Raw genomic sequence first — 14,892 nt, forward strand, 5'->3', positions numbered from 1 at the left:
TATTTAAATGAACCAGATTCAAATGGAAATGCTTATTGATTGTGAAATTAACGTGAGAAGATTAGGATCGCCACCGACTCTAACCATACAACTAATCAAAGGTATGGCCGAGTCGGAAAATAAATTAATTTATCACAGACCAAAAACTCATAAAAGTACGTTGTGATATCGCTCACAGGGGATGCGACGTAATTAATAGTATTGCCCGTGCACTGTTCACGAGAATCAAACATTTAAAATAAAATAGAAAGTGCATGAACACTGTTGCTACAGAAGAATGCTGAAGATTATATGGGTAGATCACATAACTAATGAGGAGGTATTGAATAGAATTGGGGGGAAGAGGAGCTTGTGGCACAACTTGACTAGAAGAAGGGATCGGTTGGTAGGACATTTTCTGAGGCATCAATGGATCACCAATTTAGTATCGGAGGGCAGCGTGAAGGGTAAAAATCGTAGAGGGAGACCAAGAGATGAATACACTAAGCAGATTCAGAAGGATGTAGGCTGTAGTAGGTACTGGGAGATGAAGAAGCTTGCACAGGATAGAGTAGAATGGAGAGCTGCATCAAACCAGTCTCTGGACTGAAGACCACCACAACAACAACAACAACAACATGAACACTGTGCATAAGATCAGCTCCCCAGCAACACACCTGAAGATATGTCTTAATCTAATGCATTTGTTTTAAAGCGAAAGGGGAAAATAATCACTGGACCTGTGCGTAAGGAAACGCGTTGGATGTCCTAACAGGAAAGCTACGAGGTGAGTGGCTTAGGTGCAAAAACGTAACCTCGGAATACAAGAGAAAATTGTAGATAAAATCATTTATTCCTAAGACATGGATGTGAGGCATGTTCACAATTCCTGATAACATTAATTCCTAAAACATTAAAGAAAAGCATCGATACATTCACCGTTATAATCTACACCTAAAATCATTGATGTGAATCATTCATACAACTGCGGTTGCCTGATAACTGATTGCAATGGCTCGTGAAACGGTACACGTTTCGCAGTACACCCGCGTGCCCGCGTGGTTTGTGGAGACGCAATTTCTAGGTATGGTGGCCAAGTTGCAAGAATATCACATCACGCAATCATGAACAGCTATCTAAAACACACATGAGACCGGACAGTTAGTGATGACGGTAGCGCAACAAACTCTAATGTTCAACCACGTGTTTGGCTCCCCACGGACGAAAGATACATCAAGCAAGGAAAATTTACGAGAAGGCAAAGCTATTAATATTTAGAAAAATAAAAGCGTATACAGGCACAACTGAAGGCAGACAGACAATCATACAGAAACGAGGGCTCACTTCTTATAGATGCGACACCTTTGTGTAGCGCTCTTCCAGCGGATCCAAGTCTGCTATAGAAAATTACTAAAAGAAAAATCTGGCAAAGTTTTGCATTCCATGCTGCGACAAGGTAAAGCAAACTTTCAGAGTTGAAAAGCGAGACCGAAAGCTAACAGCTCTCCTCTCGCCAAGTAACAACGCGCCACACGGTCAGTCTAAAGGCCGGTTCCCACTAGGGCTGCCGCTTCAAAACCGCGCGTCAGCGGCGTGGTTGCCATGGAAACGGCTTCAGCGGCACGGCGCGGCGGGCTCTGCGTCGCGGTTTGACCATGTCGAACCGCTTCCGCTGCCGCGTGCCGCGCTCCAGGTGCGCGCCGCCAATCACAGAACGCGCTGAGCGTGACGTCAGGTACGGACTCCCGGGCCACACGAACTTGCGCCGAACCGCTGGCGCGGACGCGGCGGCAGCTATGAAATACTTAACATCCGATTCCAAGGAAACTATTCGGTAGAAAAATTTGATTCTTGGACATGTTACAGCCCGATATCTTCTCTCGATAAAGAACCGAATTTCTTTTCGTTATTCGTGGTGGTTACTTGCTGTATCGCATTTACGTAAACCTTTACACGAAATTTTAATGAGTGTGCAGAGGTAAAAACGCATTGCGTGGACTTTGCGTACAGTTCATTTTAGGTAATACATTATTGCGTATGAAATTTAGTCAACATATCGAAATTGTTTTTAAAGCTGAGAGCAGAACGATAGCTATCACCGTTCTCGAGATATTGACTGATATGTCGGCGGACGGGCTGTGCGGTGACCGCGTGCGGGTTGCTCGGCGACGCGATCGGTACTTCGTCCTGCTCGTCGTAAACCATGTGGTTGTATCAACCGCAAATTTCGTAAACGGTTCAAGAAATCGAAATGTTTTTTTTTTTTTTTTTTTTTTTTTTTTTTTTTTTTTTTTTTTTGCAAACGATAACTTGTGAAAAGTCATGTATTTCGTCGCATGATAAATATCCTAAATCTGTTTATCTACCGAGATATGAAAGTAACTACAGTTTTTCAGAAGGGATAGATGAATTTTTTTAAATGGCATTAATAGCATGTCGAATGAGAAGTTAAACCGAAACTAATTTGCTGGTATGTCATAAGATGTAATTTACTAAATATGTAGAGTTATTGATTATTTCCTTTCTTTTTTCTTTATCCAGTGTACTTTACTGATTCAAGACGCGTTTCGCCTTTTACTTTAAGGCATCTTCGGTGGAATCTAGAATGACTCAGTTTTGTTTTGATCTGTGATACTTGCAGATTATAAAACAGTTTACATCTTTTTTTATGTGAATGACTGATTACTTACAGTGAATCGAGTTTTTGGCGGACATATACGTTTCCCCTCACCTGGTCACATGCTGGAGGTTGAACTAAAACTTAGATTATGGAACATAAGCACATTTTCATGTTCGCTCTTTTTTCTTCTGTCACTAGCAGTAGACGTTTTACCGAAAACTCTGATTTAAAGTCGTAACTACAGTGTGTTCATCTCATGTCCCTTCCTGTCTGGTTTGTTTATGTACATGTTGCCAACCTGCAGAATTATATGCTGAAAAACTAATGTTTGTTTATTTTTGTTCTCCTTATATCTGTATGTGTGTGTGGCTAGCCAGTGATAGTTATAGAAAGTTGAAAGTGAATCCAGTAGTTGTCAGACAGTGGTTGAAAGATTTGGTGTTCAGCTGATTTCAGTTTTGGTTTAAATGTTTTAAGGAGTGCATGGAAGAGTAAATTCACTGCTTACATTAATAGATAAAATAGTAGAATAGTATTTCAGCAGATGATTATTATCAGAATACTATCACCCAACCCCTTTGTCCTCACTCTTTGACGCCCCACAATACGTCCTGTCAACTAACCCCTATTGTTGTCAAAGTTGTGCCGTAATTTCCTCTTCCTCCTCTATTTAATTCCGTACCTCTTCTTTAGTCACACGATCCTCGTATCTAATGTTCAGCATTCTTATGAATCACCACGTTTTGAAAGCGTCCATTGTCTTCTTGACAGAACTGTTCATCGTCCACGTTTCACTTACATACAAGGCTGCACTCCACACAAATACCTTTGTAAAATAGTATCCAACCATTAGCATTTATATTCGGTGTGAACAAATTTTCTTTTTCAGAACGCTTTTCTTGCTATTCACAGTCTTCATTTTATATCCTCTCTACTTCTGCCTTCTCAATTACTGCTTCCCTTTCAAGTCATTGAAGTCTTAGAAATGCAGTTTGGTTTCTGTACAAGTTGTAGATAATCTTGTGTCCCTGTGTTTTATCGATGACATCTCCAGAGCTTCAAAGAATGTTTTAATTAAGATTGTCAAAACCTTTCTCTAAACATGCAAATGCTATAAACACAGTTTCGCTGTTCTTCAGTGTGTCTACTTAGTTAAGTGGTAGGATCAGTATTGCCTCGCGTGTTCAGACATCTCACAGGAATCTAACATTGTACTTATGTTAGTTTGTACAACCCCTCCCTCTCTCCTGTCTACATATTCCTTCCACTATCTAGCCTTCTCTTATTTGCTTAGTTCTGGCTTGCCAAATGAGTTCTTGACAGTTGCTTCTCCTTTGAGCAAAGATTTCTTTGTTCTTTCTCATTTTCATTCCCTTATGTTTTCCAAGTGCAAAATCACGTTGCAATTTTGGACTTCCTGTCAACGTCATGTTTAGACATTTCTATTTCCAATGGCCTACTTTCTTCTTCTTCTTCTTCTTCGTTTCATCCAACTTTGGGGTACGTTGAATCAATCACTTCTGTGTGTTCTGTGCCTTTCTTTTCGCCCAGTACTGCTTCATTCTTTCTGATCTTGCTTTTCTTTCCTCATCAGAGATGACAATCGTTCTTTTCTTTCTATTTTGGAGCTGGAATCCCTCTTTTCTGTCTTTGCTTATCATTTTTGCGGTCCTGTCTGTGAGCATTTTTTGTGTGATGTGTAGTTCTCTTAAGTCTTTCTCTGTTTGGATAAACCAATTTGGTTTGGATTTTTTATTCCTGAAGTAGTCAAACATTCTTTTTGTAAGTCTATTTGGGTTCATTCTGAGAATGTGCCCATAAAACTCAATTCTTCTTTTCCTCATTGTATCCGAAAGTTTTTCTGTGGTTTTGTAGAGTGTTTCATTTTTGGTATGAATTAGTTTGTCGTTATGAAATTTGGGGCCTAAAATTTTTCTCAATATTTTTCTTTCTTTGATCTCTAGCCTTTCAATTGGGCCATGGTTAGTGATAGATAATGTCTCAGCTGCATATAGTGCTTCTGGTTTAATGACAGTGTTGTAATGTTTTATTTTTGAATTCCATGAGAGGGACTTTTTATTATAAGTATTTTTAGTAAGCTGAAAGGCTAGTTCAACTTTGTTTCTTCTTAATTCTATTGCTTTTTTCTCAAGGGCGTTCCAGCTAATCCATTCACCAAGATATTTGAATTCTTTAACAATTTCGATCTTTTGGTCTCTTACTTTAAGATATTTCATTGGCTTTTTTATATTTGTGATTATTTTGGTTTTTTCAAAAGAAATTTTAAGGCCTATTTTCTCTGCTTGTTTCTGTAATTCGAGGATCTGTTCTTTGGCTTCTTCCCATGTTTCAGCTAGTAGGGCCATATCATCTGCAAATGCTAGGCAATTAACCTTGATGCCTTTGTTTTTTGTTCCTAGTCGGATTCCACTATTGATTTTCTTGTTCCATTCTCTTACTATTTTTTCTAGGGCACAGTTAAATAACAATGGAGAGAGTCCATCACCTTGTCGTACTCCAGTTTTTATCTCAAATAGGTCTGAGAGTTCTCCCATAAATTTAATTTTGGAGTATGTGTTGGTGATGGTTTCTCTAATTAGGTTTGTAGTTTTATTGTCTAGGTTCAATTCTTTTAATATGGAGATTAGAGATTCCCTGTCTATGGAGTCGTACGCCTTTTGAAAGTCAATGAATGTGATGACATACACTTTTGCTCTCGATTTTTGGTAGGCCATAAGATTTTTGAGGTTTAGAATTTGTTCTGGGCAGGATCTTCCCTTTCTGAAGCCTGCCTGGTATTCTCCAAGTTGACAATCTAGCTGGGGTTCTGCTCTGTTCAAAAGGACTTTAGACAGTATTTTGTATGTTACGTCAAGGAGCGAAATCCCTCTGTAATTGTTGGGGTCTGTTCTGGATCCCCTCTTATGAATTGGGTGAATGAGGGCCATCTTCCATTCATCCGGAATTCTTTCTGTTTTCCATATTTCTTCAAATATGTTTTGGAGAGATTCTATGGCATTTCTACTGACATTTTTCCACAGTTCAGCTGTAATTTGGTTCTCTCCCGAAGCTTTATAGTTTTTGAGATTCAAAATGATTGATTGTAGTTCCTCGACGGTGGGTGGTTCTGAGTTAGGACTTGTTGAAGTTGAGTTGCTGAAATCCATTTTTTCAATTGGTTCTTTACAGTTGAGAAGGTTTCTGAAATATTCCCTCAAAATTTTGCAATTATCCCTGTTGTTGTGTGCAATATTACCATTTTTATCTTGTAATTGGAGTGTCGGTGGGCTGTACTTGGTTATTTTTTGTTTAAAAGTTATGTAAAAGCTCCGAGTCTTGTTTTTGTTGAAGTCTTCGTTGATCTGCAAAAGGAGTTGATCTTCTTGTGCTTTTTTAATTCTTTTGAGGTTTTTACTCACTAGTTTTCTTACACTCAGGAAATTTTGCCTATTATATTCATTTTTCTGAGATTGCATCTGTTGCCATGCTTTCTTTCTTTGCTCAATAAGTTTGTCACATTTCTCTGTCCACCATGCGTGTTTTTTGATTTTGGTTATAGGTGCTATTTGTTCAGCTTTGGTTAGTAGGCTCTCCTTCATTTGATCCCAATTTTGGTTCCTTATATCTTGAGTCGCGAGGGGAAACTCCTTCGAATTCATTATCTTTTCTGGATCGTATCTTCTGCTTTTGGGTTTACTGTTTCTATCTTTCCTTTTGGGGATAATTTTGAGTTTTATTTTAGAAAGATAGTGATCAGAATCCAAGTTTGCTCCTCTGAGTACTTTGACATTTTGTATTTCTGTATGGTGTTTCCATTTTATCGCCACATGCTCAAGTTGAAATTCACCCAAGTGTGGGTTTGGTGAGGTCCATGTCTTCTGTTTTCTGGGTAGTCTCTTAAAGGCTGTGGATTTCAGGATCAAGCCATGCGCTTGGCAGAGTTCTACTAATCTGACTCCATTTTCGTTAGTTCTATTGTGCGCTGGGTAGTTTCCAACAATATTTTTGTATTTCTTCTCTTTTCCTACTTGAGCATTGAAGTCCCCCGTAAGTATGATGTTGTGTTTGTCTGGGATCTTTTGCACCACGTCATCTAGTTGTTCCCAAAAACGTTCCACCTTTTCCTAATTTTTGCTATTGTCTTCATTTATGGGGGCATGTGCATTCACAATTGTGTATACTCTATTAGCAGATTTAAAAGTGAGTGTGGAGAGTCTTTCCGATTGTGATTGAAAGCTGATAATGGAGTCTAAAATACTTTTATCTATTATAAAGCCCGTTCCGAGGTGGGGTGTGTTTTTCATTATTCTTTTGCCTACCTTTCCTTTGTATATTCTGAAACCTCCGGAATCAAAATTGTTTTCATCTATGTATCGAGTTTCTTGTAGTGATGTTACGAGTATTCTATGATGTTTGAGGGTATCTGTAAGATGTTTTAATTTTCCTGTTTTTAAAAGAGAGTTTACATTGAAAGTAGCTATGTAACTTGTTTTTTTACATTTCAATTTGCTTGATGTCTTATCATGTCCCGATTCATCTCTGTGCAATGCTGCAGACTCCCCAGAATCCGATAGTTTGCTTGCGCACCTTGGTGCGGTGGATTGTCCACCTGGGGTAATTTGTTTCACATTACACTCTTCCATGATTGATAGTATTATGTAAGGGGTGACTCTTCGAGCCACAAATTTACAACCACGGTTGTTAGCCCTGGAGGTTTTTCCCAGCCGCCCCAACCTGGGGAACAGACGCTGACCAAAGACCGCCCAATGTGAGACAGTCGCCTTTGGATTTCTGGTCCTGTGTTGGTCCACGGGTGGTATTTTATTTCCCACCTACCCTACATATCTGTAGAGCTTTCCCCTATCCGCCACCTGGGGACGCGCCCGGTAGGGGAACAGGTTCCCCCTCGGGGGCCTACTTTATTTGCTGCATTTTTATATTTTTCCCTCTTGTCAGATTTAATATTTCACGTTTTATCTAACGATTTCTACTGTACCTTCTTCCCATTCTCATACTCTGCTGCATTCACCACTTCTTCCCTCAAAGATATCCATTCGTATTCTAGCGGATTCCTTCCTCTGTTTCAGTCAGTCGTTGCATTACGCTAACTTTAAGATTATCGAAAAACTGTGGGTCTTGACTTATTCAAGTTCCATTTCCTTAATTTGCTACCGTTTACTGTCTCTTTAGTTGTAAACTGCAGCTCGTAACTAATAAAGTATTGTAGGTTTGCGTCTGCACCGGAAAATGTCTTATAATTTAAAATCTGGTTTCGAAAACTTTGTTCCAAATATGTATTATTCTTTCATGATTCTTATGCAATGTGCTAGATAGTGAAGAATGATGAACGGTAGTCATGAAATCTGTTTATGGTGAAATGAGAAAACATGCATAATGGAATATGTGAAAGAGTACATTGTACAGAAAATGGAAAATTGGTATGTCTTCACCCAACTTCGTCTTTCCTCCATGTAGGTGTAAGATATAGTTTTTCAAACGCACCGGGAGTTTCAGTGGGTCCCACCCCGTACCTCAGTAGCTGTCCGTCATTGGCTACCGCTAGCGCCTGCCGCTTCCAGATGGGAACGCCAATTCCGCGAGCCGCCGCGTCAAAGTGGAAAACGCTTGCCGCTGCCGTTGCCGCACGACGCGCTGCCGCGCTCTAGTGGGAACCGGCCTTAACTCACCCTACTTCGACTGGAGCACAGCTGTGGACGCTTCCCGTACCGGCGGCAGCCTGCCTCGCTTTTTCTCCTCCAGCCTCTTCCAAGCTCCGCGTGGCACGGAAAACCCAAACATGCCATTTCCGCCAGCAACCTTAACGCAGGTAGACTTTTTACAAGAACTGCAAACCGCTTTGCCTGTTTGACCACTGCGAGAGTTGGCTATTCTGTACAACTGCTGCTGAAACTGTATGACTATCGCAGACTTTCTGCAGCAGACTACGCCACCGTCTAGCAACGTGACAGCCAACCACATTCATTTAATCAGTTATGAAAAAAGAGAAACAAGAAAAAGAAAGAGAAATGCTAGTGAAAGTGGGCTACTGGACTAATGAAAGGTGGCTACGAGACCTTTTCACTGTGTGTGGGAATGTAGTTAGTAATAGATAAAGTTTTGTGTTTGTAGTTAGTAGCGTCATCAAATCTACTCCCATTCCTTACCAAATCTTGTACGAGACCTGTCCTGACCCATGTCTCAACGTATGTAATGCTGTATCTACAATACTGGCCATTAAAATTGCTACACATCGAAGATGACGTGCTACAGACGCGAATTTTAACCGACAGGAAGAACATGCTGTGATATGCAAATGATTAGCTTTTCAGAGCATTCACACAAGGTTGGCGCCGGTGGCGACACCTACAACGTGCTGACATGAGGAAAGTTTCCAACCGATTTCTCATACACAACCAGCAGTTGACCGGCGTTGCCTGGTGAAACGTTGTTGTGATGCCTCGTGTAAGGACGAGAAATGCGTACCATCACGTTTCCGACTTTGATAAAGGCCAGATTGTAGCCTACCGCGATTGCGGTTTATCATATCGCGACATGCTGCTCGCGTTGGTCGAGATCCAAGGACTGTTAGCAGAATATGGAATCGGTGGCTTCAGGAGGGTAATGCGGAACGCCGTGTTGGATCCCAACGGCCTCGTATCACTAGCAGTCGAGATGAAGGCATCTTATCCACATGGCTGTAACGGATCGTGCAGCCACGTCTCGATCCCTGAGTCAACAGATGGGGACGTTTGCAAGACAACAACCATCCGCACGAACAGTTCGACGACGTTTGCAGCAGCATGGACTATCAGCTCGGAGACCATGGCTACGGTTACCCTTGATGCTGCATCACAGACAGGAGCGCCTGCGATGGTGTACTCAACGACGAACCTGGGTGCACGAATGGCAAAACGTAATTTTTTCGGATGAATCCAGGTTCTTTTTACAGCATCATGATGGTCGCATCCGTGTTTGACGACATCGCGGTGAACGCACATTGGAAGCGTGTATTCGTCGTCGCCATACTGGCGTATCACCCGGCGTGATGGTATGGGGTGTCATTGGTTACACGTCTCGGTCACGTCTTGTTCGCCTTGACGGCACTTTATACAGTGGACGTTACATTTCAGATGTGTTACAACCCATGGTTCTATCCTTCATTCGATCCCTGCGAAACCCTACATTTCAGCAGGATAATGCACGACCGCATGTTGCTGGTCCTGTACGGATCTTTCTGGATACAGAAAATGTTCGACTGCTGCCCTCGCCAGCACATTCTCCAGATCTCTCACCAATTGAATACGTCTGGTCAATGGTGGCCGAGCAACTGGCTCGTCACAATACGTTAGTCACTACTCTTGATGAACTGTGGTATCGTGTTGAAGCAGTATGGGCAGCTGTACCTGTACACGCCATCCAAGCTCTTAAAAAAGGAGCTGTTAATCCTTTCTCAATCTCCACAAAAAGTTTAATGTTGGCATAGAGACTGTTCCGCATATCTTAGGAACTCATCGACCTGTTCCTCAAGATGACTCTGCACTACGAAGATTTCGTTGACGCACATGTACTACACATTAGGTTTACAAGATGCCTATCTTTCGAAATGTTACATGAAGAAATCGCCATTCCAGAAAACGTAGCTTGTGGTAAGACATGCATAAAACGGTTTTATTTCGTTCTCCGGCAAAATGGAACCGATTTGCTACAGAGAGTTATTGAGGGGCTCTTTGCCAAATAAAAAAAGAACATCAAGGATGACCAGGATGTTGTTCTTGTTTTTTCAACTTTTCAGTGAGGTGTCTCGAGTCCTTTACGTAAGTGTCGGTCTTTCTCACGTGTGACTGAAGCAGAGGGCCCCAAGTTTTTCACCAGTTTATACGTCGATGAGCCAGGAACGTTTCTCACTCTCACGCGCTATTGTTAACCTTAATTATCTGTGTCACCCTTAACCACAATGCTACTTCTTTACTAAATTTTACACAGTGTCTTCGTACGTATTATAAGTAGGCTGTTTAGGTTTTCTTATTGGTAACGCCACATAGCGCTCTGTATGAAAATCACTGGCTGTGCTGTGTGCAGTCTGTGGCTAGTTTGCATTGTTGTCTGCCATTGTAGTGTTGGGCAGCTGGATGTTAACAGCGCGTAGCGTTGCGCAGTTGGAGGTGAGCCGCCAGCAGTGGTGGATGTGGGGAGAGAAATGGCGGAGTTTTGAAATTTGTAAGACTGGATGTCATGAACTGCTATGTATATTATGACTTTTCAACACTATTAAGGTAAATACATTGTTTGTTCTCTATTAAAATCTTTCATTTGCTAACTATGCCTATCTGTAGTTAGTGCCTTCAGTAGTTAGAATCTTATTTAGCTGGCAGTAGTGGCGCTCGCTGTATTGCAGTAGTTCGAGTAACGAAGATTTTTGTGAGGTAAGTGATTTGTGAAACGTATAGGTTAATATTAGTCAGGGCCATTCTTTTGTAGGGATTTTTGAAAGTCAGATTGCGTTGCGCTAAAAATATTGTGTGTCAGTTTAAGCACAGTCATGTATAATTGTTCAAAGGGGACGTTTCATATGTCGACCCTTAGCCGAGGATACCTCACTGGAATCTTCTGATTTTTCCTTGTAGTTTGTGTAATTAGTGTAGCTTTTGTTTATTGCTAGCGCGTAATTGTAGAGAGAATCTCCTTTGTAGTTGCAGTCTTTCATTGTTGTACAGTAAAACATGTAGATTTGCACCAAGTATTTCGCAGCTGCGCTTGCAATTAACTAGATATTATTTTCAGTGCTATGTAAATGTGTTCTCTTATTTTTGCTCTTCAAATTGTGTTTTTCTGTGTTGTCATGTGAAATATTGTGACAATAATGGCGTGTGAAAAACGTAATACTAGGCTCCAAAGTAAACTGAGAAATGACAGTGAAGACGAAAGCAGTGTGTTAGCGCCACCGTGTAATGAATGAACTAATGTTCAACATAGTAATTTGGTAATTGTGCCTAGGGAAATGGAGCGGGCTGCAAATAATGGTGTAGGCAGTGAAACAATTAGTGAACAGGGAACCATTATCGATCGATCGGTCGGCAACAGCTCGCCTCAGGAATCGGGAATGACAGAACACAATATTGCAAATACTGTAGACTCAGGTTTTGGGTTCTCGCCGTTTTCTCAAATGAGTCAAGACACATTTTCCGCTTGTCAAAATGTGAATGTTGCCGGTGCAAATTCACTGCCGAAAAGCACTGAGGAACATGTTTCAGATACCAGTGCATTGTTATTACAATTAATGCAACAAATGGGACAAAAGCTTCAAAAGTTAGACACAATGGAACAAAATCAGAGACAAACACAGCAAAAGCTTCAAAAGTTAGACACAATGGAACAAAATCTTCAAAAGTTAGACACAATGGAACAATACCAGAGACAAACACAGCAACAGTTAGACACAATGGAACAAAATCTTCGGAAGTTAGACACCACACTTGAACAAACACGTGAAGACTTAACTACTGAGTTACATAACATTGTATCGAAATGTCAAAAAGTCTGTAATGACGTAAAAACACAAATTTGTGAGCATTTTCAACCTATTTTTTCGTGGCATGAAAATGCATTACAGAATCTCGAAGCAGCCATAAAAGAACTGCAAACCATTGTTCATGAAAATCACGACACCTTGCGAGCTAAAATTGACTCAGTTACATCTACCGATTCGGTTACGCAACTTGCAAAAACTCAGGAAAACTTAAAGGACACAGTGGATACTCTGAAAATTGGTTCAGAAAGACACATGGAGGAAATTAGTTCATTATCAGAGAAAGTAGTTGAACTTTCGGATCAGCTAAATAATTTATCTACGAAGGTAGATGATAATCTGAATGACACAAAACCGGTAGTCTTTAATGACACAGAAGAGTGCGAACAAATTAGGAAATTCAAACAAAATTAGAATCAAATTAATACGCAACACCAAAGAGAAATCCGGGAAGTACAAGATCAGCTGACACAGGTAATACCATATACTGATACTGCTAATGAGATTTTAATGCAACATTTTGGTTTACTTGAAAATACATTCTGGATTTAAAGTATTTTCAGTGAGACACCAGATGACACAGTGGTTAGTTTATGTGACAGCTACACGATTTTATCACGACACTACTAATGTGTGACAATTTACAATGTTGCTTTTGCAGTGTTTCTGTTTTATATCTGCACAGTTTTTCTGTATTATTCTGGAAAGTAAAACATGTTTTAGTAGTAACTTTTGTGGTATAGCTACAATGAGACTGCCTTTTCCGTAGCACAACAATACGTTACAGCACAGTAGTTTCTTCATCACGGCAATAAGCGTAATAACTACGGTATCTATACACAAAGCATTTCACTTTCGTTTATGATGAGGTAAGTACATTGACGTCAGCAGAACTTTGCTTACAGAGGACGATAACTACGACAGTTCCACAGAAGTATCTTCCAACAAGACGCACAGTTTAGCGCTACAGTACACGTATTTGAGTGATTAATTTTGTACTTAAATCATTTATTTTTAAAGATATTTGAAGTACAATGATACAAAGGTTTTCCGTGATACATTTCATTCCATTGCTGTGATCTGTAACACCTGAGGGGATCATTACATTAATCCTCAGGGGGGTACACGCATACTTTGTGTACCATGTGTGTGGCAAGCACAAGGAGACCTAGCTAATATGGTATTTGCTTATACAACTTTACACATCGGTACCATATTTCTCCAACACAGAATTACACAGCTACCTGATTATTTAACAGAGAAACAAACATTTTTTTACTACATCAGTGACACATGTTTACGCAATTACACAGTTGGGTAACTTCACACTTACGAAATTGTATTTTGTCTGTATTTTGTGAACTGTTCATATTTTTTCGGACCCATTGTGATACTATGAGAGCTTTGAATGATATATTTGGTATGGGATCACGATTTTTAAAGTACGTTTGAGGCAGATGACACTTTCGACATGAGCAGAGAATTTTTTTTAGGTTTTGAAATTATTCGAGGAAGCTACGACGATTTTGAGAGTTGAATGAGGTGTTATGATGTTATTATTACGATGACTATGTGTATTATGCTGTTGCGGTATGTTTATGATCAATAAGCTGATGCTATATGAGTTATTTGAGTATGCTACGTATCTGTTATGATGAAATATTGAAGAAGTGTGCCGGCTGGAGTGGCCGTGCAGTTATAGGCGCTACAGTCTGGAACCGCGTGATCACTACGGTTGCAGGTTCGAATCCTGCCTCGGGCATGGATGTGTGTGATGTCCTTAGGTTAGTTAGGTTTAAGTAGTTCTAAGTTCTAGGGGACTGATGACCACAGTAGTTAAGTCCCATAGTGCTCAGAGCCATTTGAACCATTTTTGAAGAAGTGTCGATGAATAAGGTAAGGAATAATGAGTAGTGGTTAGGGACTCTGGTTTGTGAACAAGGTTGTTGGAAACCAAGAATCGTACTTTAAGAGTTATGAAATGTATGTAAATGCGTGAATGTATTACAATCCCGATGAAAATTTTTTGGACTCTGTTATATCAATAGGATTTTGTTTCTACAGATTTGTAACGCAAATTCTTGACCTGTGAAATATTTTTATATGAGACTGTCACTGTAGCGGAAACTGCTGTCGTAAATATTTCCGTAAGAAAGTTAAGTGACCACCTGCACGTAATGTGTCGTGGGCAGCTGCACGACAGTCGCCTGGAAAAAAGCCATTAGTGTGTGCCTTTCAGAGGCACAGGTGGAAAAAAAGAGGCCATTATCCTCGCTATTGACAATTCTTTGTAGAAAGCATCGCAAATACGACACGCTCAAACTTGAAAACATATGATTATACTGTGGAGCTTTTAATTTATGATATTTACTAAAATGCCTAATGAAATGATGAGAAACATTTTACATCTATTGTCTTTCTAGTTGAGAGTTTACTCATTTTGTTTAATATCAAGTTTCTAGCTGCAGCAGCATTGGTTAAAATAAAATTTAATAGATGTACTAATATAAATATTTTATGCCTACAGATCCAGTAAATAATTTTATGATCTATTCAAAAAAACGAAGGAGCATAAAAAGACATTTCCCTTCACAGGAATTGTATACGGAATTTTCTTTTCAACTACTTGGTAATTTTTTTGGTAGAATAACTTCTTGTGGTGCACCACTTTAATTACATAGACATTAAGATGTGAATATACATTTCCCTTGTCTGCATTGTTGTCTTTAGTGTAATATTTTTCTGCTTGAGCTATGTCATGTTCAGA

This window comes from Schistocerca piceifrons, chromosome 1 (assembly GCF_021461385.2).
Source record: "Schistocerca piceifrons isolate TAMUIC-IGC-003096 chromosome 1, iqSchPice1.1, whole genome shotgun sequence".
NCBI lineage: Eukaryota > Metazoa > Arthropoda > Insecta > Orthoptera > Acrididae > Schistocerca > Schistocerca piceifrons.